This window comes from Panthera uncia, chromosome C2 (genome assembly GCF_023721935.1).
Source record: "Panthera uncia isolate 11264 chromosome C2, Puncia_PCG_1.0, whole genome shotgun sequence".
Taxonomy (NCBI): Eukaryota; Metazoa; Chordata; class Mammalia; order Carnivora; family Felidae; genus Panthera; species Panthera uncia.
The window spans coordinates 78,753,347-78,779,169 of NC_064810.1; the positions used below are offsets into that span (position 1 = coordinate 78,753,347).

General features: G+C 46.2%; 1 protein-coding gene and 1 pseudogene across 1 annotated transcript in view; one reads left to right on the plus strand and one right to left on the minus strand.

Moving 5' to 3' along the window:
* Positions 1–25,823, minus strand: part of ST6GAL1 (ST6 beta-galactoside alpha-2,6-sialyltransferase 1) — a 118,857-nt gene that overhangs the window by 53,427 nt on the left and 39,607 nt on the right. The window lies entirely within an intron of this gene.
* Positions 8,840–9,691, plus strand: LOC125921836 (histone H3.3A-like; annotated as a pseudogene).

Here is a 25,823-nt window from a genome sequence, read left to right on the forward strand (position 1 = left end):
CTCTCCCTGTCTCTCTCTCTCTCTCTCTCTCTCTCTCTCTCTCTCACCCGCACTCTCTTTAAAAAAAAAAAAAAAAAAGGCACTTCCTTCCAAGAAGCCATCCTTCTTCTCCCAGCTAGAAAAACTTTCTTCTTCCTCTGTATTAGGGAAGATTCAGATTTGGCAATATCAAGAGTCAAAGTCAAATCTTTTCATGATTACCTTTGTTCAAAGATCTAGGTTCAAGGACATGGCTGGAATGAAATCAAATGCAACCAAGAAGCATGACGGCGGTTAGGAGAACAGATTTTGCCTAAACCCCAGCTTTGCTAATTGCTGGATGTGTGACTTTAGGTGAGCCGCTTACATCCATGTACCTCAGTTTCCTCATCTATAAAATGGAAATAATAATACTACAGACAATTGTGAAGATGAAACGAGTTAATAGTTATAAAGCGCCTAGAATAATGCCATGTTGTTGGTGTTAAGAGATTCGCCATTTCTCACAGGTTACCTCAACTTTGCTCTGCAGATGAGGAAACCCTACAGAGGGAAGAAGAAACAACAGACAGAATGAACTCTATCTCCGCCTTTTACTAAGCCCTAAAAGGGACTATAATTTTTATTTTGACAAATACTTAAAAGAGTACAATTTGGGTGTCTGTGGGGACCCTCTGAGAAGCCACGTGGCAGATGGAAGGCTAATGGTATAAGGTGGGTTAGATCTGCCTTCCACAACTGGGTCTCCTCTGCGTCTGGCTTTCCTGTTCTAAATCATGACTCTACGGGGTAGACTGGTCTACCTGCACATTGCTCACAGAGTGAACCTCTGTGGAAAGCAAACGGAATTGGGCCCTTTCTCAGTTTACCCTCCAATGCCTCCCTGATACACACATAATAAAACCCAAATTTTTTTAGGCTATTACATCAGAGTTCTTGTGATTTTTTTTCCTGCTGTCATTGCTATCTGTAACCTCATCTTCTGCCACTCCCTCACAGCCCTCACATTCCAGCTGGACGGAGCTAACTAAAGTTCACCCATCCCACCTCATCATTTCCCAAGAGCACCACTGCCCTCGTCCTTGAGCTCAAATACCCCTCCCTGCCCTCCTGTCAAATGTGTAAATGCCTCCTCTCCTACGCCAACTCTTCAAGGACTTCCGAGAGGCTTTCCCAGACTCCCCGGGACCCATTTGGTTTGGCCCTCACTCCCTCCCTTGTTCCCAGAGCTCTCTGCAGTAGACACCCTGGTAGCACTTTCTGGTAGATGGTAATCACTTATTTTACAGGTTCCTCTCTCCTTCACCGCACTGGTGTTTTTCAAAATATGTATCTTATGTTAGCTGGTCTCCAAATCAATGCAGAGCAACACTACCAGCTTTTTAAAAACAGAATAAACTTGGGGCGCCTGGGTGGCTTGGTCGGTTAAGGGTCCGACTTTGGCTCAGGTCATGATCTCACGGTCCGTGAGTTCGAGCCCCGCGTCGGGCTCTGTGCTGACAGCTCAGAGCCTGGAGCCTGCTTCACATTCTGTGTCTCCCTCTCTCTCTGCCCCTCCCCTGTTCATGCTCTGTCTCTCTCTGTCTCAAAAATAAATAAACGTTAAAAAAAATTTTTTTTTAATAAAAAGAAAAATAAAAAAAAATAAAAACAGAATAAACTCTGTGTGAGGGAGGGGAAAGGAAGGGAGAGAGGGAAAGAGAAAATAAGTTATGTTTCTCTGGAGAACTCTAACACATGGATGCATTCTTAGCCAAAATCCCCAGTGTTATGCTGTAGACATTGACAAGCTAACTCTAAAATTTATAAGGAAATACAAAGGACCTAGAATAGCAAAAGCAACCTTAAAAGAACAAAGTTAAAGGACATGCATTCACAAACGTGCTATAAAACCTCAGTAATGAAGACAATTTGTTGTTGGTGTTAGTTAGGACAGACAACTAGATCGGGGTGGGGGGGGGGGAACCAAAATCCCTAAAGAGGCCCAGACATACACAGTAACAATTCTTTACAGTGGTACCAATGAAATTCAACGGAGAAAGGAAAGTCTTCTTAATGAATTATTTTGAAATAGCTAGAGATCCATGCCGGGAAGAAATACGACTTTTGACCTCTACTTCACTTTATCCACACAATTAATTTCAGACGGATCTTAGAGCTGTATGTGAAAGTTGAAACAATAACACTTCTGGAAGTAAATACAGAAGAGTTTCTTCGTGAACTTGGAGCAGATAAAGATGTCTCAGGACACAAAAGGTACTAATCACAAAAGGGGAAAAAAAACGGTTTAAGGAGAAGTTCATCCCATTTCAAGTCCGATTTATGTGAAAGTGGCCCTGATAATCTCAGTTCTTAATGTGGGCAAGACTGAAGATCAAGGCCCAGAAACAACCATCTAAGGACAACTTGTACCCAAGATGTTTCAGGGCCCCACACCAGGGTAACTGCCTCATATTTCACCAACGTGTAGGCCCGGAGTTAAGAAGCGTTTAAGAGAACAAGATAAGGTCTTTGTCACTGGAAGATCAGAGAATTGCTGGGAGATAAGACTCACTCAGAACTTACAGTGCTACTAAACTATGTAATTCTGACCTGCGGTCCAAAATAACTCAGGCAAAGAAGAGAGCAGGTTGGGTTGAACACATTGAGGATATGAAACAGAAGGGAAGTGAGAAAGCATCGAAGTGTATCCCCCCTCCCCCATCCCATTTGTATAGATGAGAAAACAGGCCCACTGGCATAGAGAAGGCCACGTCACTGGTTTGCGACAGAGCCAGACTGGAACCCTGATTTCTTGGCTCCCTGTCAAATTTTCCTTCCAACCCTGTCATGCTGCTGACTTTACAGAAGATGTAGGGGATTCGCGTTGGTCCTTAAACGTATTTGAGACAATACTTGTGAGGTTCCCAGTATACTGTCCAGCATACAACAGGTGTTTGGCAGAGAATATGACTGTTATGCTAGATTGGACTTCCCAGATGAGCAGCGACAAAGCCGAAGGCCCCAACGCCAGCATTTCTATGGCAAAGCTCATGCCACACCAGGATTATTCCTACACCTGTCCGGCGCCCCATTCTACCCGCTACTACCATTCAAGGAAAGCCACAGAAGTTCACTGTGGCTCTTCCCTAACTCACAAGGCATGAGGATTGAAGAAGGAAACACCCATCCTTTCCGTGATGTGCCCAGAGTTCAGATTTTGCCCAAGAAACAGGAAGGCTCGCAAGTTGGACGTGAACACACCACAGAACTCTCCTCACCTGAAATCCTTGGCTGTGCTGTCCAGGCCCAGTGGTAGGTAATAAGGATACAGGGGTGCCTAAGGCAGGTCTCTGCCTCGGGAGGAAGACAGGTAAGAGAGAATCACAGCCGCCCAGTATGCCACCATGAGGAGGGTCCAGTCAACCAGTCTGGATGGTTCAGGGAGGCGAGCTGGAGGAGACATCTCAAATAGGAAGATGAGAAGGAGTTGGACAGATAGAAGTAGGGGATGGGCGGGCTGTGTTCAACTGTGTCTCCAATCATTTCTTTGCATTTCCTAAGGAATGTGCCTTATACCTTTCCATTCAGACAAATTTCATCTGTGTCACTGAGCACCATCAAACACTCGATACCTTCCATTCCTTGTGACACCAACTGTAGGGGGAAAGCCGTTAAATTAATGAGCATATGAAGTATCACCCTCTCTCTGCGAAATTATACACTTGCTAACCTTAAAACCAAGATTTCGTTGAAACCCGTTCAAAGCTTCAGGGACACGAGAATGTCGCTTTGCTCCCCCTTTGTTTCAGGATGGCCCCAAACCTACAACGTAGACATAAAAATGCACCGTAACAACAAATACGGTCAAAATCTGGGAGTCATTACAACAGAAGTTAGACCAATGCAAGAGGGCTAAGCTCTCCCTTCTGCAGGGTACAGAATAAAAATTAAAACACAGTGCTTTTCTTTTGGCTCCATTTATGCAGGGGCTTTGATGTGTGAGGCTCTGTGCTATATATCACCTCACTAACACCCCCTAACACTTCTGTGAGGCAGGTGCCATATTCCCACTTTACAGATGAGGAGACTCAAGAACAGAAGGGTTAAGTGAATTGTCCAAAGAAGGCATCTAGACTCAAACCCACATTTACAAGCTTCGTTGAGTCCTAATTACGTGCCAGGCCCCGCTTAGTACTTTGCAAGAGTTAATACACTACACCCTCCTGGCAACCTTATAGGGATAATGCCACTGTCCCCATTTTAGATGAAAAACGAGTCAACAAGAGATTAAATAACATGCCCAACACCACACATCTCTCAGACTCCAAAGCCTGTGACAGATCCATGTGCAATAGTAGGTGTGGAAGGAAACAGGAAGGTCATTCCTCTTCCTCAGGCCACAGCCAGTTCTGGAGGAAGCTCCATTGTGCTTTTGTGCTGCTGTGGGGAACGGAGGCTGAATGTCGGGGAGTGCCGTGTCCAGACTTGGAGGCTGTGGGTATTTGGGCTTGGCCCTCACCATCAGTCTGCAAAGGAAACTGTTTAACCAACCCGCCTCGAGGAAGGCGTCCCAACACTGATGGTGGCCTCGCCTGTCCCTCAGTGACATCAGTGGTGTTCTAAAAGCGAAGTACAAACAAACACTTGGCATATTTTTACCTTTGTTAATTTAGCAAAACTCTGACTATCACACCCAGTATCACACCTAAATCTGGTGATTTAGAGGCAAGAATGGTGAACTTACATAATCACTTGTTACTGGGAGACTAGAATCGTATGCTGTCCATCTTAAACTTACACCAGGCTGTTATGTCAATTCTATCTCGGTAAAACTGGCAGAGAAAGAAAACCCAGAAGCAACACCTCGAGAAAACAGAAGCAATAATCTCAAACCACCAACACATTTTAAAATGTTTGTCGCCTTCTGGCCTAGAATTCAAAGGCTGGGGTGTTTATTATAAAGAAATAGCTTTAAATTTATAATTATATATTATTTATAAATACAATTATATTTAATTATATTACATTTAAATGTAATTAAATTATGCTTAAACATAATTAACTTATATATGTATAAATCTCAGTGGTCTAATTTTATCATCTAATTATAAAAGATAGAAAAGAGACATACGCATGAGGCTACAGGCTGGAGCATTAAATATGTCAATTTTGAAACAATCTAAATACCCAGCCATAGAAACAAGCAAGTTATATAGAGGATTCAGTGTTATCCTCTGAGGCCATTAACATACCACATGCACTATAAAGATAGAAAAATGTTTATGGTACAGGAAGAAACAAACTCCATCCACACTAAAATTATAATTATAGTAAAAACCTTTTTTTTTCCCCCGCAAATGGATGATGATTGTACGAGAACACTGTACGATAAACACTAATGTGTCGGAACGCCAGGAGTTAAAAAGCATATCTTTCCTACTACTGCAATGTTTGTGAATGAAACAGACTTAGAACTCGCTCGGTTGCCCACAGGCAGGCACATGGCCCTCCTAATCCTGTTTCCCCTCCATCAGGATATCTTCGTCTTCCAGGAAAGGGATAAAACTCAGATGAAACACAGGACCTCCAGCTTTAGCACAGGGAGGTCAAACACATCTAACTTGGCGCTTCACAAGCCGGCCTTGGCCAAGCGCTCTCTGCGTGTTAGAACCTGAATCTTCACACAACTTCTAAAAGGAAAGTATTGTCCGTGTGAGACAGGCTCACCCCATAGTGAAAGGGCTCCCTTAACTTCCACTCTTGCATTTGAAGACAACGGTTCCCCTTTACTCGCCTGTGACCCCTCGGCCACCTCCTTATTAGAAGCAGGTCTAACAATGGTTTGGAAATTACCTACACCTACTCTGCCCCCGGCCCCCCTTGCCCACTGCACACAACACTGTCAACACCAGCAGCAAATCAAACCCTCAGAGGTAATACCACCACATCAGGGCCACTGCTCCTTTCCACCTATTCAATTCCACCATCCTTCCAGGCCCAGATCAAGCCCCGGGAAGAGGAAGGACAGACCTGGGTCACAACCCAGCTCTAACTTTCCAGCTTCATGACCCCCGGCAAGTTATATGACCCCCCTGGGCTCCGTTTGCTCAGCTATTAGGTGGTGCTGTAATAAATGCTTCATGTGACTGTGGCAATACATGAAATATGTAAAACACACTTTCGCCCAGTACAGGAGTCACTAGCCACATGTGGCTATGGAGCCTTAGCAGTGTGGCTAATCCATATGGAGATGTGTTGCAAATGGAAAATATACACTGGAGTTGGAAAATTTCATATGGAAGAAAAGAATGTAAGAATGTTGGATTCATAACTTTTATGCTGATGACGTGATAAAGTACATACTATTTACATGTGTTGGGCTAAATTAAATATATTAAAGTTAATTTCATCTTTTATTTTTACTTGTTTAATGTGACTATTATAAAATTTAAAATTCCATACGTGGCCCACATTTGCGGCTTGCTTTCTATTTCCACTGAACATGGTCACCGTTCGACATTCGTCCTTTCTCTGTTTTGCCCTCCCCATTCGCTGGCCGCATAGAAGCTCATGCTCAGTATTGTCTGAAGTCTTTAATCGCATCTGTGGTTCCTTCCAGGTGCGCCCTTTCTCCGTCCCAGGCCCCAGGTTACCAACCTGAGCCAGGTGACAAAAAGTAGAAAGGAAACTAGCTTCTTAGAATCAGGAAACCGAGCTGCTGTCCTGGCTCTACCATTACTAATCAAGTAGCCCCTTAGCATGCCATTTCACTCCCCTGAGCCACGGTTTTGTCACTTACAAAACAGGGTTAATGATATCATGTCCATGGCGTGAGAGAAGGCAGGTGAAGGTGCTTGGTAAACTGTCAAGGACTGCAGAGGTCAGGATTAAGTAGTATAATTTGCACGGCGAGGAGGTGGGGCACTCTTGCCTGCCTCCTCTGAGACACTCTGCCTTCCATTTTGTACCGTTACAACTATTTTCCACATCTCGTGTCTCTAAAACCAAGTCTCCCCGAGAACACGCCTCCTCCCTCTCACAAGCCCCCAACGAAAGCAGAATGCTACAGGCAGACCCCCTCAAACCACCACACAAACGCAGTGTGTCCTGTGCCCCAGGCATTAGGCTCGGTGATGGGGATGGCTTTGCAGGAAACCTGGCAACACAACATAGAACACGGTTGTAAGGGAGGAATCAAGTGAGTGTAAGCGCGCCAGGGACCAAGAGTAAGGTGCTCCTCACCTGGGAGAAACAGAGAAGCGTGGTGGTGGGGAAATGTAGGAAATGGCCAACGGGAAGGACTCGTTTTGATATGTGCAGAACAGAAGGGTATAAAAGCATGAATGAGCAAGAAATGCTATACCAGTCCATCGAAAGTAAACATCGGCATTATGATGCCCAATGGGCCGCCTAACAATAAATATGTATCTTATCATGAGAGGCCCCTGATTAAGAGGTCCTTCCTGCGGACGGAGCAATACTGCCTTTCTGCCTTGGCTTCTTCGCGGTCCACTCAGGGATGTGTGCAATACGCTGTTAGGAGCTGAAGTAACACCTGTGGCGACAGCATCAACTTCAGCTTTGTGCACAGAGCCTTATGAAAGCAAAAGCCCCTGTCTCAAAACATCCTGTTCCTATTTTTAGCCAGCATATATCTCCTTACCATCTACACTCTACCGCCTCCCAAGGCCAACAGGCGTGCAAAGCACAAACCTACACCACTACGTGGGTGGCAGGGTGGGCTTCGCCACGTCATAATGTTTCTTCCTAGTTCCTGAATAAGACCCAGATTATTTCTAGTACAGCTGAGCTGCAACCTCTACCAAAACCACAATGTTAAAGCAAATACCTAAAGTTTCCGGGTTGAAGATCCGGGGCTGAAATTTCTGAAGCTGAACTTGTCCTTCAGACTGGTGTTCAAATACTTAAAGGAGTAAAGAATCTCAAAAGATCGTATTTTCATTTAAGAACAAAAAGACAAAAGATCAGGAAGTGGGCGATTCTAAGAGGGACAGTTGAGCAATAAAAGTAGATATGCATCATGCGGAGGTGGCCTCGGTGGCATCAGTGTCCATCCCTGTGGACAGTGGGACCATGAGCCACACCTTACCGATGGCCAGATACAAAATCAGTGCCTGGACCCCAAATCCCCCTCTTTGGGGAAACTACTGATTACAAGCATTTTAAGAATGTTAAGTCCTATCAACCTATTGCAATGTAAGGACTGTATTTAGATCCTGATTTGAATGTTAAAAATGCTTTAAGCATTTACTAAGTAAGCTTTACTCCCGACATGGGGCTCAAACTCGTGATCCTGAGATCAAGAGTCGCATGTTCCACTAACCGGGCCAGCCAGGAGCCCCAAACAAACTGCTTTTAAAATTACATACACACACAGCCACATGCACATATAACAATTGGTGATATTTGACTATTAACTCCCTATCTGATGGTATGAAGGAACTGTTCATTATTTAAACATAGTGGTATATTGTGGTTTTATTTTTAAAGGGTCCCCGTCTTGGGGCGCCTGGGTGGCTCAGTCGGTTAAGCGGCTGACTTCGGCTCAGGTCACGATCTGGAGGTCCGTGAGTTCGAGCCCCGCGTCGGGCTCTGTGCTGACAGCTCAGAGCCTGGAGCCTGTTTCAGATTCTGTGTCTCCCTCTCTCTCTGCCCCTCCCCTGTTCATGCTCTGTCTCTCTCTGTCTCAAAAATAAATAAATGTTAAAAAAAATTAATTAATTAATTAAAATAAAGGGTCCCGGTCTTTTATTTTTTTAAGGATTTTATAATTGTGTTGGCGGCCACTGCCGCACAGCCTCTAGCTCGCTAAGCTCGGCCGAAGGAGAAGGGGGCTAAGTGAGGAGGCCTCAGTACCATGGCTCGTACAAAGCAGGCTGCCCGCGAATCCACGGCGCGGGGCGGGGTAAAGCACCGAGGAAGCAACTGGCTACCAAAAGCCGCTCGCGAGAGTGCGCCCTCTACTGGAGGGGTGAAGAAACCTCATCGTTACAGGCCTGGTACCGCGGCACTGCGCGAAATTAGACAAACTTCCGATCCGCAAACTTCCTTTCCAGCATCTGGTGTGAGAAATTGCTCAGGACTTCAAAACAGACCTGCGCTTCCAGAGTGTGGCTATCGGTGCTTGGCAGGAAGCAAGCGAGGCCTACCTGGTGGGCCTCATTGGAAACACCAACCTATGTGCTATCCATGCCAAACGTGTAACAATTATGCCAAAAGACGTCCAGCTAGAGTGCCGCATACGTGGAGAATGTGCTTCAGAATCCGCTCTGATGGAAAACATTTCATTCTATTAAAAAAAAAAAATTTTTTTTTTCTCTTCTTTCTGTTATTGGTAGTTCTGAACGTCACATATTTTTTTCCCAGGGGGGTCAAAAGGTACCGAAGTATATGATTGCAAACGGAAAAATCGGGGACAGAAATCAGGTATTGGCAGTTTTTCCATTTTCATTTGTGTGTGAATGTTTAATATAAATGCGGGGACATAAAGCATTAATGCAAGTCAAAATGTTTCAGTGAACACGTTTCAGCAGTTCACCTTTATAACAATTATAAATAAATTTGTTAAATTTTTCTGGACAATGCCAGCATTTGGATTTTTTTAAAACAAGTAAACTTCTTATTGACCGCAACAATGGTGTTTGTAGCATTTTAATTATACAGTAGATTCCATCCATTCACTATACTTTTCTAACTGAGTTGTCCTACATGCAAGTACATTTTTAATGTTGTCTGTCTTCTGTGCTGTTCCTGTAAATTTGCTATTAAAACACATTAAACTATAAAAATAAAGAAATAAAGAAATAAAGATTTTAGTTTTTTAAGTAATCTCTGCATGCAATGTGCGGCTTGAACTCACCACCCAAGATTAAGAGTCACATGCTCTACTGACTAAGCTAGCCAGGTACCCCTAAACAGTCCCTGTCTTTTAAACATATACCAAAATATTTATTTATACAGACAAAATGAAAAAATAAAGAGCTGAATTAGAAGTCAGTTAAAATAAGATCTTATTTTGTATGGATATTCACGTGCAGTAAACGAAAGCTAAATGAAAAGTCCTCCTACCTTAAATCACCCATAAAATAGAACACATAGTCTGTTTATACAACCCTGAATGCTCGCACAGAAGTTCATCCAGTGAACCTAACACAGCTGGGTTATCATCCTACCCTGGAGCAAATTACAACTTTTTTCTCTGGGTAACAGAAGAAGTAATTAATTATATTGAGCTTAGTTCCACGTAGCACGAAAAAGACAAACATTGGGATCACACCCTGCACAAAAATGTTCATCCTACATCCTACAAAAAAAACAGAAAGAGAGTGAGGGAAACTCAGATTCATTGCTCCCAACCTGCTCTTGTGCAGGCCTTTGATTAATTTGGCTGAGTGGCTATCAGAACAGTGGACACTATCTCAATTATTCTTCCTTTTTGAATCTCTCCCCTTTTAAAAATGTGCTGAGTGGATACGGTTACATTGACATGCCAGTCTGTATGCTCATGTTGCTTCTAGTGTTAGAGTTGCTATTTAAGAAAAAAGATAACCACATCTGAACCCGTAGAAATTTATGGACAATAAGGAGCATGCAGTGTTCAGGTGACAAAGATAATCCTTGGTAAGGAAGCATCGCCGTGTTTTCCCATATTGCAGCAACATGGCAAGCACAGGACCTAGCGTTCAATTATTATCATTCTCGTGTCAATATCATCATTGTAAGTATCACTGAAGCCTTATTCTGTGCTAGATGCTTCCTATTTTATCTTAAATCTTCCGAATAACTCTGTGGGTTGATTATTTTACAGGTGAGGAAACTGAAGATCAGAGTAAGTGAGTGATTTCCCAAAGGCCATACAGTTAGAGGGGGACATAACCAAGATTCAAGTCCTGCTCCCAAGCCTAGCCCTTTCTAGCACAGTGCTACCCTGCACACACATGAGGCCTGAGCACAGTTACTTAACCAGACCCCTTTATTTTCTAAAACATTCTAAAACATTTCTAAAAGAACAAAAACAAAAACAAAACCCTATTGAGTTGTCAACTGAAAAGCAGAGAAAACCCCACTCTGTGATCCATGGGAGGACTTCTACATGTTTATGGCCCTGTTTAGTCTCACTTCCAGTTTCTTTGGCCGCCATTATGTCTGCCCTTAACATCCATCTGACACACTTAAGAGAACAAGAAATGATTCTTTGGTTTGGAATGATAGAAACTCAGATGATCCCAGGATACCCCGACCCCAAAAAAGAGGTCCCTTACAACATTTTTTTCTTTAAACTTCAAATCCATTGGGTTGTCATGGCAACTTAATAATTGAGTCAGAGTGGCCATTTATGAAAGTGAACTGACAAAGGACACGCTCTGTCCAAAGGCCAGCCAAGCAGTGACTTGGGCACCCCACAGGAAGTTTGACCCTGAAATAGATCCCTTTATGAACTTGCTACTGCAATTCCTCATGCAGGGGATTATCGAGTGCCTGCAAAGGGAGGTGCCCATCCCAGGCTAAGGATTGTGGGGTAAAAGTGAAGTCAGAGTCTCAGCCCATAGGTAGCTCCAGGCATCATGGGGAGTGGGTGTGGGGTAAAACAGCCATCTGCTGTCACAGGAAACTATCCTTTGCCATCTCCAGGAGATTAGAGGAGATGGACAGTTTTGGAGGGATTAGTAAAGGATTTGTCTCACAAGTGCTGACCAGCAGTGGAACCATCTGACAGAGAAAAATAGTGGACTGCATGTTGTGGACAAGGACCATGTCTAATTTGCCTTTGAATACTGAAACTGTTCTCAGGTGCCACAACAGAAATCTGAAGGGCTCAGCTTGAGGAACTAGGTGTCTGCCCTCAGAATCGATTTGGCCATATCAGGGATTGACTGGAGATGAGGGAGATGATAGAATGATACCCACAAGGCCTCTCAAAGGCTGGGAACCACTGATATCCTAAAAGATCATGGGCAGACTACCCTCTGTCCTCAGAAAGGAGGGGAGGTGGCCGGGAATGGAAGCCCCCTCTGGCTTCTGTTGTGAGCAGTGGCCAAACTCGGTGACTCGGGAGAATTCATTTCTGCCCATAAGCTCAATGCCCCCCAACCGTGGAAGCAGTGGAATCATGGAAGCAAAGGCAGCAAGATGAATATGGGTCATCTCAGAAGGCACCAGGGCAGCTCATACACCTTCCCAGTAGGGATGAGGCATTCAGGCAAGTAACCCATGGTTCCAAAGGACCCAGGTCACAAGAACACACGTCTTCAGAGGTGAGACCTGGGGAGGCCAGAGGAGGTAATCCTCGGTCTCTAGCAGGCCACCCAGGGAGGAGTCACAAGTGTTCTTTGACTTAATGTGTGGGAAAAACCAGTGCGTCTGATGTAAAGAACATATTGAGTATGAGGCGATTTAGTACAGGAACCAAAGTCTCTCTGACCCCAAGTCTGAGTTAGGAGTCCTCCCCTTCTGTCCCACAGCACCCCTCTTAGAGTTTCCGTGTCCACCTCCTCTGCTAGGGTGTGACCTTCCAGAACACAGGAACCATTCGAGACCTTTCTGAGGCCCAGGCACCTACCACACCACTAGGTCCAGACCAGATCCTAGGCAATGACTCCTGCATACCCCGAATGCACGCACCGTGAATGAGGTACTATTCCACATTCCACACTCTACCCAAGAGAAAATAAAGGCCTGGCCCAATTGAAAAGCCAAATCAAAGCAAGTCCAGGAGAGGGCAACTGACTAGATCCTACCTGCGTCTCCCATATTATAAACTGTAAGTTTCAATGGAAAGGTCTAAAGTCGCCTGAGAAAAAAAGAGAATTAGTCAGTTACCAACAGGTGCACAGGGTAGAAGCCTGGGGTGGAGGTTCATGCCAACACTGTGCAACCCTGACCAGCTCTTTGTAGATGACCTAAAAGCAGGGGCGGAAAAGGTGGGAAGTCAGGCAACCATGACAGGTAGTGATGGAGAACTCACTGCGTCAAGTACATGAGCCAGCTGGTTCCAGATAAAGCCAGGACCTGGTTTGTATTCTTAATTGGAATTTTTACAGGAAATCAAGAAAGACCGAGCCGTGGGAAAGGACAGCAATGGTTTAAGAGAGAGGGACTTGGTTCTTCATTCCAGGTAGCTGCTCACAGGGTAGTTAAATACAGTGGTCAATCCTGATGCCTATCAATACATCATCTTAAATGTCAATACCCCTGACTGAACATGAACTATGTATGTATCAGGTGCTGTGCTAGGCAGTTTCTCTCTCTCCAATTATCATAATGACCCTGCAAGGTAAATGCACGTCACCTGCATTTTATAGATGAGCATCTTTACGGGAAGAGCTAAGCCCCTTGCCCAAGGTCACGCGTGCAGGTAGAACAAGGCTAGAATTCAAAGCCAACTCCAAAGCCCATGTTTACAGCACACAGAGGAAAGACTACCCCTACAAGTAAGGGCAGGGAAGGGAAGGCTTCCTGTGAAGAAATAAGGTCAGAGCTGGAAGGATGTGTAGGATGTGGACAGCTGGAACAGTGCTAGAAAGATATCCAGGAGGTCCTGATGGTCCCTGGGATCCTGTGACAGAAGACACTCAAATTCAAGTGCCTTGCAGTTATACCATTTTTCAAAGAGTAAATGCTACCTGATGGGCACTTTAGGATTCTAATTTTTTTATTCATCTCCTCCCCACACTTCTTACCGTCCACCTGCTGGTTCTAATTCTACTCTCTAGAGGAAAACACATGTCTCTTCTTTTGCCCAGAGGGCAATCCTTCAGGACTATTACACTCCCCTGAACCTTCTCTTCTTCAGGCTAAAGATTCTCCTTCTTTGAACCATTCCTTCAACGGCATGGCCTCTGAACCCCTAACAGTTCTCCTCACTCAACTCTGGGCCCGCTCTCATTTGTCCACATCACCCTGAATAGAACTAAACAGTTTCCAGATGTGGCCCAACTAGTATGCAACAGGAAACTGACTACACCTCTACAATGCAAATATAAAGAGTTTCTGGGTAGTTTTTAGCAGTCTCGTGTGAGTGACTCTCTCAGTTGAGCGACCACTGAAGTAGAGTTCATTAGCCTTTTTTCCAAGTCCTCCTCTATCTAGTCCCATCCCCAGGTGGCCTGCCTTACTTATGCCACTGGTATTCGGACCTCACATTTCATCCTCCACTTAGCCCGGTGCATTCTTTCTTTCTACACTTAGCCCCTCTCCTAGCCTGTGAAGCTTATACCGAACCTTGACGCTGGCACATACCACATTTGCTAGGACAAATGATAGCTGTGCATCATCCATAAATCAGCAAGTCCTCCCGATGTATTCCTCTAAATCACGGACGGGCACTAGCCTCCCAACACAAAAGCATTCTTCGGTGACAGCCACAGAAACAGTACGTGTGAGCCAATGGAAACACCATCCAGGCCATATTTTCCACAGTGTTCCCGAGAATAGAAACCCCCAGTTATTGAGACAAAGATGCTCAGTGTCTGACACAAGAGTTTTAAGTTACTCTATCATCATAACCGACACGTATTTTGATGCGACATCACATGTCTGCCCTCGAGGGAACACCTGGGATGGTCTTTAAAATATAGGTTATGGGACCATACACAAGTCTCACGGTGCAGACACCACAAAGAGCAACTCAACTAGGGTACAAGGGGCTGGGCTGGACCGCCAACTCGGAAAGAGATTATCTTTCATAAAAAAATATTATGGATAGAGAGAGGCTATGGTGCTTTCCCATATGAGCCCCAAATTGAAAAGTCTCAAGTCATGGAATTCTATGCCTCACGTCCCAGGGTGAGGAGAAGCAATAGGATGGACTTATATAATATATATAATAAATAGTTCCCTTAGTATCATAGTTATCACTTACTAAGTATTGCCACATGCTATGCATTTTACACAGGACATTTCAGTTATTGCCTCATACTCATGGTTTGTAATTATGCCTCTTGAAAATTTAAATTATATTTCTCCCTCCCTTGGGTTTTCCCATTCTCTAGAAGACAATGAAGACCTCCCAACAGCATTTCAACAAAAATATTTACAAGTTTTCTCCAGACCCTGGCAATTCATTTGGCCAACTAACCACCTCTTTCGTAAGTATTTCTCAAGATTTTCCTGAGAATAAGACACTGGGCTGGGCACTACGGATATTTCTTTTTTTTATGTTTATTTATTTTAGAGAGAGAGAGAGAGAGAGACAGAGACAGAGCGTGAGCAGGAGAGAAGCAGAGAGAGAGGGAGACACAGAATCGGAAGCAGGCTCCGAACTGTCAGCACAGAGCTCGACACGGGGCTCGAACTCACAAGCCATGAAATCATGACCTAAGCCGAAGTTGGACGCTTAACCAACTGAGCCGTCCAGGTGCTCCCAGGCAGCTACATTTCTTACATTGATCTCTCTTTAGCCACAGTCTTCAATTTTCTTTCCCCGGGGCTTGTTCTAGGCTCTCTCCCCTTTGTCGGCTGTGAGCCCTCAGGTAGGTTATGGAAAATACTGATACAATGCCCTTCACCTAAAGAGGATGGATGTAACATGCACGCAGGAGCTAGCTTATCTCCAGGCACCTAGGATACTTAATAAATATTAGGGATTTTTCTTTCTTTCATTCTTTCCTATGCAGTCAGCCAATCTGTGTCTTTTCAGAGAAGATGGGAGTAAAAAAGGAGTCCAATGATTCTGTTCTCTCCCAGGACATCTCTGAACTTTATGTCATTTGCCACCACCAGGGAATTAAGCCTGCCTGCTCTGCATACCACATTTAAAAAAAAATGTTTTTAATGTGTATTTACTTGAGAGAGAGAGAGAGAGAGAGAGAGAGAGAGAGAGAGAATGCAAGTGGGGGAGGGGCAGAGAGAGAGGGAGACAGAATCCAAATCAGGGTCCAGGCTCTGAGCTGTCAGCACAGAGCCCGATGCGGGGCTCAAACCCATGAACCGTGAGTTCATGACCTGAGCCGAAGTCAGACACTCAACCTACCGAGACACCCAGGCGCCCCTGCATATCACATTTTTAAAAAGGGGGGGGGGGGGAAAGACTTCAGTTCTGGATATATTTCAAATCATGGTTCTTTTTATATTTTTCCTTTCCCAACACTATTCTTTTCATAAAATCCAAAGAAAGCAAACTGAGATCATTGAAATCCAACTCCCAGAGAGTCGGGGTGAGATGAAGCTGGTTCAATGCCAGGCTCTGACCAACAGTTCAGAGATCTGTCTGCCACCCTTGGCCAACTCTTTTCTTCCTCTGGTTTCCTGGGACTTATCATCAGCTTGGGTCTGGAAGTTTGTGTCCGCCTCCCCCCGGCACTCAAATTCATATGTTGAAATCCTAACCCCCGGAGGTGAAAGTATTGGGACATGATTAGGTCATGAGGGTGGAACCTTCATGAATGGGATTAGTGCTCTTAGAAAAGAGGCCCCACTGCCCGTTCAGCTCTATGAGGGTACAGTGAGAAGGCACCAGCTATGAACCAGGAAACGAGGTCTGATTTCAGACTTCCAGCCCCCAGAACCGTGAAAAATAATTTCTCCTGTTTAAGCCACCCGATCTGGTCTTTTGTTATAGCAGCCTGAATGGACCAAGACACCAATCACATCCTTTACATCCATGTGGAACTGTTTACTAACTTGTCACTGAAATGAGTCATCTGAAGATATACCTCTTAAACACATAACCACTGTGCAGTAAAGAAAACCAAAGTATAACCACATACAGCTGCTCAAAGTGCTAAAGAATATATAGCTTAGGGGAGAGAAATGCCACTAACCAACAGTCAGTGGGTCAAAGAGCAATCTCTCTACATTAGACATTCTTGTCGTCTTGTTGTTGCTGCTGATACAATGACTGATCACTAAGGTCCACAGGATTTTTATTGGATTCAGTAAATACTAACTGTGGACCCACTATGTGCCAGGCATGGTGCTAGGGGGCTGGACCGGGCAAGGACAAGATGTAATTTGCACTAGGTTCCGTCTGTCAATCTGGATGTTATTACCTTACTGTCAGTCACTTCCCCACTCACTCACCCACCCACACCCAAAAGACGGTTTTTTAATAGCTAAAAACAAATCCTTCAAACAAATCACTTCCTCAAGCCACCGCCTGATCTCTCCTTCCTCATAGCAGAGCTTCTCGAGTCACTTCCCCACTTTCCACTTGTTCCTCAAATAATTGAAGTCAGCCCCCATCATTCCACTGAAATTGCATTTCTAATTGCAAAATCTGAAGAGCCCTCTCCAGTACTTCTTTGTGAGTCCTCCCCAGGTCTCCGTCTTCAAACTCCCTCCTTCTAAAGTCTGACAGGCATACTTTGGGGTTTCCCTCCTCCCTCCCCATTTTAGCCTCCTCTGGGGACCAGCTTCCAGAGCAGCCCAGAAATGCCCACGTCCCCAGGGGTCCAGCCTCAGCAGGACCTCTGTTAACACACAGACAACGCCTGCCTCCGTGTGGCCAGCCACCTCTGGCATCTCCCTCAGACTCTACACCACATCTTTTAAGAAACATTTTTAAACTCAACATCTGTACAGAAACTTTGCACTCCACATTTACTCGTTTTCTTAAGTGCATGAGCCACCACGTGCTCGACAAGAGTCTTCGTGCTTAGGATGCAACAGGGAATAAACCAGATGAAGATCACTGCCCTTAAAAAGGGCAGAGTGAAACACAAAAGCCCCACAAATGTAATAAATTATGTAGGATCTTAGAGGATACTAAGTGCTATGGGAAACAGAGCGGAGCGGAATGTGGAAAGGGAAGGATCAGAAGTGCCGGGGTGAGCCAAGTTTCCATTTTAAAAAGGTCAGAGAAGGGCTTATTGGGAAGGGAACATTCGAGCAAAGAAGTACAGGTAGTGAAGAGTGAGCCCCAGCGATATCTCAGGAAGAGCACGGGCAGGAGTACACAGGTGAGCACTGGCCCGGATGCAAGGCACAAAGGGAAGGGGACAGAGGGAGGGGATCCCAGAGGAACAGAGACAGCCAGGTGGGAGGTGGAAGAGATCAGGTAGCACCTTACAGGTCATGGTGAGGACTCTGGCTGTCGTTCTAACTAAAAGTGAGAGCCACTCCAAGGGTTTGGCAAAAAAGAGCAACTTTGACCTGACTCAGTGTTGCCAGGATAGCTCAGGCTGCAGTGTGTGGGGAGAGGGGTCAAGGGTAAAAGCAAGCAGACCACTGGAGAGATCCGAGTGTGAGAGCAGGAGGCTGCAGTGGAGGTGGTGAGAAGGAATGTATTTCAGGGTGCTTTGAAACTCAAGTTTGATGGATTTGATTTGGGTGTGAGAGAAAGGTCAAGGGGGATTCCAAGGCTTGGGGCCCAAGCAGCTAGAAGACAGGAGACCAGAGGTCAGGAGAAAGGTCCAGGCTGGAGGTATAAATGGGAGGTTCTGGATCCTGTGGTCGAGTTGTTCTAGTGCAGCTGCATGGGTGTTTGCTCGCCAGCAAGAGTTCCTGGGTTTAAGCCGGCCTCTGGCACTGTTCAGCTGCGTGATCTCAAACAAGCTACCCAACTGCTCTGAGCGTGCCTCCTCACCTGTACAGTGGAGAAAACCAAAGTACCTACCGCTTTGGGGTTCATGGGGCGGGGAGGGGGGTTGGAGAAGAGGCAATTCACGTTAACTACCCTGCACGCAGAAATCAGCCTTCAGTGTATGTTAGCAATTGTAACCCTCTTCCTTCCTCTCTGCCTTTCTTACTATCTTGCTAAGCCTGGTATCTTTGACTTTCCCTTCTTTCTTACCCCAAATTCAACGCATTCCACTCCCCAAGTGCTCCTGGATCACTTGTTCGTCCTGGTACCTCACTATCCCCACGACAAGCCAATCAAACTAAATAGGAAACAAAGTTCCATTTCTACTCTCAAAACATGTCTTAAATCTGTCGCCATCTCTCTTTTCTCATTATTTCTCCTCTGAGCTCCCAATAAATGTTACGAACCCTCAACCTCAATGACTGCTCAAAGCAAATTAAAATACAATTTTAATTTGCTTGCATGTCCCTCTTCCCTTAAAACCGCAGGAATTTCAACCACCAAGTAATAATTAGCTCCATAGCCCTGGAGCCTTGTGTTCAGTGCCCAGACCATGATAGGTATCCAATCAACATGTTGACCAAAAGAAAAAACAATTTTATTGGCTACTGTTACCCGCTAGACACTGAAATTAAGACACAATCACCACTACCTCCACATAAACTACAGTCCCTGCCTTTCAGGAGTTTTGAGAAACAAACTAAGTACACCCGAGGCAGAAAATAAACCAGCTGAATAAATGTAATGAGACCATTATAATGAAAGGGCAAGCTGTATAATATTGACTTGATTTACATAAGGAACGCCAAGAAAAAGATACCATCTGGGCTAGATTAGAAATAAAGACAGATGGGCCGCCTGGGTGGCTCAGTCGGGTGAGCGTCCAACTTCGGCTCAGGTCACGATCTCACAGTTTGTGGGTTCGAGCCCCCCATCCGGCTCTGTGCTGATAGCTCGGAGCCTGAGAGCCTGCTTCAGATTCTGTGTCTTCCTCTCTCCACCCCTCCCTCACTCACACCCTGTCTCTGTCTCTCAAAAAGGAAACAAAGAAAAAAGAAATGAAGACTGAGACTATTATTGGAACGGCTGGCTATAACCAGAAGCCTTCAGGACAGAAAGATGGGAGCAGGGCTTTCAAATAGAAGGTGGGGAAGTGAGACACGCCACTGGGGCCTTTGTCAGTGGTCAGGGAGAGACAGGACAATAAAGTGGAGAGCGCCCACTTCTAGACGGAGGCCAAAAAAGCTGCTGCAGGGAAAGATGGCTGATAGGTAGTCAAAAAGGGGAGTGTGACAGAGGACCCTCCATCTTGCCATGAGTGTGCGCATAACGTAGAGCCAAAAAGTAAAATCTGTTCAAGGAAAACAGGGCTTGAGCTGGAGAAAGCCCTCAGATTCCTTCACCTCTCCTGGGGGATTTTTATTTCTCTAACACGGCAGCTCTATCTACTAGAAGATGCGATCTCCTTGTGTTCGGCACACAGAGGTGGGGGCTCAGACGGTCTCCTTATCCAAGTGAATACACACAGGTATCCCGTGGTCCCAAGCCCCAGGTTGATGAAATGACACACAGCTCACGCTCCCTTCTTCTCATTTCATCTTCCCAGCTGTCATCACTCAAGGGCAGTCAGATTCCTGGACCTCAACATCCTTGCCCCAGAGCCCAGCAGTGTGCACACATCTTTCAACATTCTTAGCCGGAATAGAGCCTCCCCGAGAGTCATGAGTGACAGGAAATCTCTCTCTGCTGCAATCACCAAGACATGACTTGAGGAAGGTCATGGTTATCCACATTCATAAACGTTAGGGATGACTTCAAACATGAATACAGGGATCAGCCATCCCTTTGAAGCACTCTGAACAAAGCTTTACGCTCTGTCACCAGTCAGGGTAACCAATCCCTAACTTTCCTCCTCATCGAGAGAAGCAAAACTTCATATTATCCCAATGAGACACAGTAGCGTAGGCATAATAAGTTCTAATGTGTGATTCACACAGACACAGGTCTGAAGTCCAAGTCCGTTGCTTACTAGCTCTGTCACCAAGGGCAACTTAGCTGAATTCCCTGAGCCTCAGTTTATTCATCTGTAAAACAAGGATAGTGTTCCCTATATCACAAGGCTGCTGAAAGGATTAAATGAGAAAAGATACATAAAGCACCAACACACAATCGGTGTTCAGAGTGGCAGCTATTATCATGGATCTTAGAAATCAAAGTATCCAAGGCAATTATTTGGTAGGCTTCCATCAGTTTTAGCAGGGTCTTAGAGATGCTCTTGGTCTCTAGGAAAGCCGGTGCTGAGTTTTGTCATCAATGCTGCGGTTAAAAACAGGACAGGGGTCAAGCTTTCCTCCAGGCTCTGATGAGACAACGTTCCCTATGGTCTATGATTTATATGCCCCCAAGATGGGCCTTAAGAACTTCAAAACAAAGGCACGACCCAGACATATAGAGAAGAGACAGACATCTGCCCACCATCAGTCCCCAAGGAAAATGAAGTATTCTGTGTCCTCATGGTAGGACCGAGAGTCTGGAGACTCAGCTACAGAGGAAACTGCAGAAGTTTCCCAGGGCCCAAAGCAGGGAGTGATGGCCCAGAGACAGCTTCTCACTTCGGCCTCTGCCATCCCTTCCTTCCTGCGTTCCCTCCCAGAGTTGGGATCCTTCCTGACTTTTGCACAGCTGCTCCACTCCACCTCCGCTGGTATATTAACATGAAGGACTCCTGGTGCGTGCATGCCCGGGGCAGATGCTGAGCGGCCACCGGGTCCTCGAGGAACTGACCAGCCCACCCGACACATGGTGTCACCACCGACCGCTCGATCACAAACAACAGGACCTCTGAAGGCAGCTCATTCCGTGTGCAGATCGTTCTCCGAGTCTAGAGTTTTAGAATGTAGACTCCCTGATCCAGAATCTACTTCCCTTAACTTCTGTCTTCAAGAGCTAGCTGTAGGACTAATGAGCTTTTAAAAGATGAAAACCTTTTCACGGCAAGCTATCCTCTGAGTCAGTTCATGTCACAATACTCACAGCCACCATTTATAGGGGGCCAACCGTGAGCCACACCTAACAGGCAGGAGAGCACAACACCGTTTCCTAAACTTGCCAGATCCTAATATCATCCTGGGTACCTGTTTCATCCTCTGCTCCCGGAGCCCCATGCTAAGCAAGCCGAATCAACAGCTGACACAGAGCCTGGAACTGCTCCTTCACCAAGAGCCCCAGGTGGTTCTTAGGATCACGCAGATTGGAGACGGGTGACCTAGTGGACCCAGCTGTGCCACCACTATCGTTGACTCACTACGGGAGCTTGGGCAGCTTGTAGAACCTCTCTGAACCCCAGTTAAGGATCTGTGATTTCAGAATGATAACAGCACGTGCCTGTAGCATATTCCGAGGAATAAACTAGATGTCTCAGCCCACAGCCTCTCAGCAGTGATGCCATTCCTGGTCCTAATGACCCTATGAAATTGCAACCCTAATGGAGCTTGAGTGTATTACGCTAAGTGAAAGAAGTCGGTCAGAGAAAGACAAATACCATACGACTTCACCCATATGCACATGAAACAAAACAAATGAACGAGGGAAAAAGAGACAAACCAAGAAACGGACTCTTTACTGTAGAGAACTGATGGTTACCAGAGGGAGGTGGGTGGGGGGACTGGGTGAAATAGGTGAAGGGGGGGGCGCCTGGGTGGCTCAGTCGGTTGAGCGTCCGAATTCGGCCTAGGTCATGATCTCGCGGTCCGTGGGTTCGAGGCCCGCATCGGGCTCTGTGCTGACAGCTCGGAGCCCGGAGCCTGTTTCAGATTCTGTGTCTCCCTCTCTCTCTGACCCTTCCCTGTTCATGCTTTGTCTCTCTCTGTCTCAAAAATAAATAAACATTAAAAAAAAATTAAAAAAAAAAAAAAGAAATAGGTGAAGGGGATTAAGAGGGGGCACCTGGGTGTCTCAGTCAGTTAAGCAGCCGACTTCAGTTCAGGTCATGATCTCACGGTCTGTGGGTTCGAGCCCCGCATCAGGCTCTGTGCTGACAGAACCTGGAGCCTGCTTGCGATTCTGTGTCTCCCTCTCTCTCTGCCCCTCCCCTGATTGCTCTCTCTCTCTCTCTCTCTCTCCCTCTCAAAAATAATAAACACTGAAGGGGATTAAGAGTACACTTGTCATGATGAGCACCAGGTAACGTATGGAATTGTTAATTCACTATATTGTACACACGAAACTAATATAACACTGTTAACGATACCAAAAGTAAAATTTTTAAAAAGGGAAAAATAAAAAATTAAATAAATACATAAAAATAGCCACCCTAGTAGTTTTACTCAGTGCTACACAAGTCGCAGTTCAAGTGTCTGAGGGACCAGGATCTGAACTCAGATCTTACTGTCTTTAAAGCCTACGTGCCTACACCCAGCAGTAGGGGGAGGCGGAATTAAACAGGCAGGGGCACAAAAGGACCTGCATATCCAGGTCTGGCTCCAAATTCTTGCCTGGCCCCAGCTCATATTTCAGCCTCAGCAGCGGCCGGCCGGCAGGAGCTCTGGCCAGCAAGATGCCCCCAGTATCACAGTAAGGAAAGAAAAGTTTGCCTCGTACTTCCTGCTGCCCCGGCTTCTACTCCTCTTCTGAGTACCACCCCGTCCCCTTCCTTTTGGGACCATCCAGAATCTGCACTCTTTCTCCAGGTCTGCACCCAGCCTTAAGGAGCTCCCCTCTTGGGAGGCAGGCTGGGTGGAGAGTTTGAGAGGCTGGCCTGGGGACCAGGGCACGCTGTGCCTCACTCTACAATTTCGAAGTTTTTGCAACGTTACTTCACCCCTGTGCCACCCCCTCTTGGCTGCAGGGCTCGCCTGCAGTAATGTCCTTGGCACAGTACCTGGCTCAATTAATCAATAGCACCACAGACTCGGCCTATCACCTCTCAAGGTCCTTGGACCTTGTACTTAATTAAAGTGGAGTCCACCTATGACTCACACATTAGCAAATAATTCATTCATGAGCCCCCATTCATTTTGTTCAAGTACAGGTGATACAGAAATAAACAGGGTCCAGCCCCTGCCCCTGAGGCCTCGGAGGAAGAGAAAGACCCATAAAATGATGGGTGTAAGCGCATGTAAGGCATTCAGAACTAAAGGCTGGGGTGCCACCAACTCCACTAGAGGAAGTCAGGAATGGTAATGTTCCTCCTGGGCTCTGAAGGATGAATAGGAGTTTACCAGGCAGAAAAAGGCATATCCAGAGAGAATGGTGGTCCAAAGGCTTAGCTATGAAAGAAGGCCCATAGTAGTCACAGAATGGCGAGAAGCTATGAGGGGTGAGGGTATGAGAGCTGCAGTGATGGAAATGGGGTTCAGAATTATCTGCTCCAGACAGAAGTGTTTCTCGTCCCAATTTACCCAAGAAACTGGGACTGGCAGAGGTTTTCTAAGCAAGCAAATGACATTATTATTTTCTCTAAGCTCAGTGTTGAGTTCCTGACACCAAAAAGGGGCTCTGATGGGGCAGGAGAGGTGAAGAGAAGCCATTTCAGTTGATAGAGGAGAAGGTGCCAGAGACTACCTTTCCTCACCCCTGGTCTGACCTGCAGCCCCACCAACCGCCGACCTGGCAGATCCTGAACTTGAGTCAAGTCCCCACCGGAATAAGAAGCTCCAGAAATAGGATATCCGTGTTCACAGAGTGATGGCAAGAGAGGAAGGTGAGAGCCACAGCTGGCACCGGCTGCCGAGGTAACCTACAGGCGAGTCGGGAAAATGTCCTTTTGTGTCTGGTGGCTCACGGCATCCCGAAAGGAGGAGGACAGACCTCGGGTACTTCGCTGTTCTCTCCAAGGCTACTTTCTCATCCATTAAATGGAGATAAACCCCACATCAAAAACTCATTCTAAGGGTCTGTTTGTTTCTAGTGGCTAAGGGTCCATTTGTTTAATCTTGTGGAGGAGGGAGACGTCAGACTAAAAGACCTCAAATATAATGGGGCCCCTGGGGCACATGGGTGGCTCCGTTGGTTGAGCGTCTGACTCTTGATTTCGGCTCAGGCCATGATCCCAGGGTTGTGGGATGAAGCCCTGAGTCGGGTTCCACACAGAGCGTGGAGCCTGCTTAAGATTCTTTCTCTCCCTTTCCACCTCCACTCCCCTTCCCCACTCGTGTGCACTCTCTGTCTCTAAAACAAAGAAAATAAAATTGTCAAATACGATGGGCTCCACTAAAGCACAGGATGGAATCAGCCCCCCCGAGACACACGCTGGGCTGTGGTCGATTCCTAGGAGAGGAATCTGATCAGTCCCTTCCAAGTTGCTTTCTGCCCTGCTGGGCTGTTTGCAGTTTCTGTCAGATCGGATCACATTTCCCACCTGAGCCAGGGGGCCCAGGAGAGCTGTGGGCCTTGCAGCCGGGAGTCTCAGAGGGCTCACATGACAGGCTGGCAGGGCGCAGCTGTTCCTGGCAAGGGCATCAATAATACAGGCCTTTTTCCGCAAACTCTGGCAAACAGTCTAACGTGACAAGTGAAAACATTGTGTCCAAATTCTCACTGGGGCTGAGGGCAGCAGAGGCCAAAATAACTCGCCTTTATCAGGGCTAAATCACCAAGTGAATCAGAGCTCTGCTGGGCTGGAGTGGCAGCCGGAGGAAGCTGCTGGTGATAAGTGCCAAGAAACGTAGGGGGAACGGTGGAGGAGGGAGCAGCAGGCAAGGTCCTTGCAGAGAATAAAATGCCTGTATTGCGTGAGTGCCTGTCCATGGAATGTTGCAGAAACCCAGGGGCACCCAGAAAGGAACCCGTGTGACTTGTTGGCTGGGGAGTGAACTGGGCCATGGATTTCATCTCAGCAACAGCCAAAAATCACTGCGACCACCACAGGCAGCCCAGAGACGACTGCAACAGGAGGCCTTACGAAGAGCGGGCCAACCGCCCTTCGTGAGCAGAGGGACTAATGGGGTAGGGTTCAGCAGGATTTTGTCTCCTTTATGCTGTATCAGCACCAAAAACAGGGCCTGGCATCAGCGCACTCCGTATGAATGACTGAAGAAAGGCGTGGTGTGGACAAAGAACACGGGCTTTGGGCACAGGAGCACCGTCAGTAACCGAAAATTTAAGCAAGCCACTTGTTCTCTCTGAGCCTCGGTCTCCTCATCCAGTAAATGGGATAATGCGCCTGGAAAGATGCCTATAAGAATTAAAATAATGAATGTAAAAGCCCCTAAAATGATGCCTGGTAGGTAGCAGGCACTCAATAAACGGACTTCTCAGAATTAGACCGCAGTCTTCAAATACTTAGAGACCTGCAGTATCAGCTGTTTCCAATCCTTGTGGG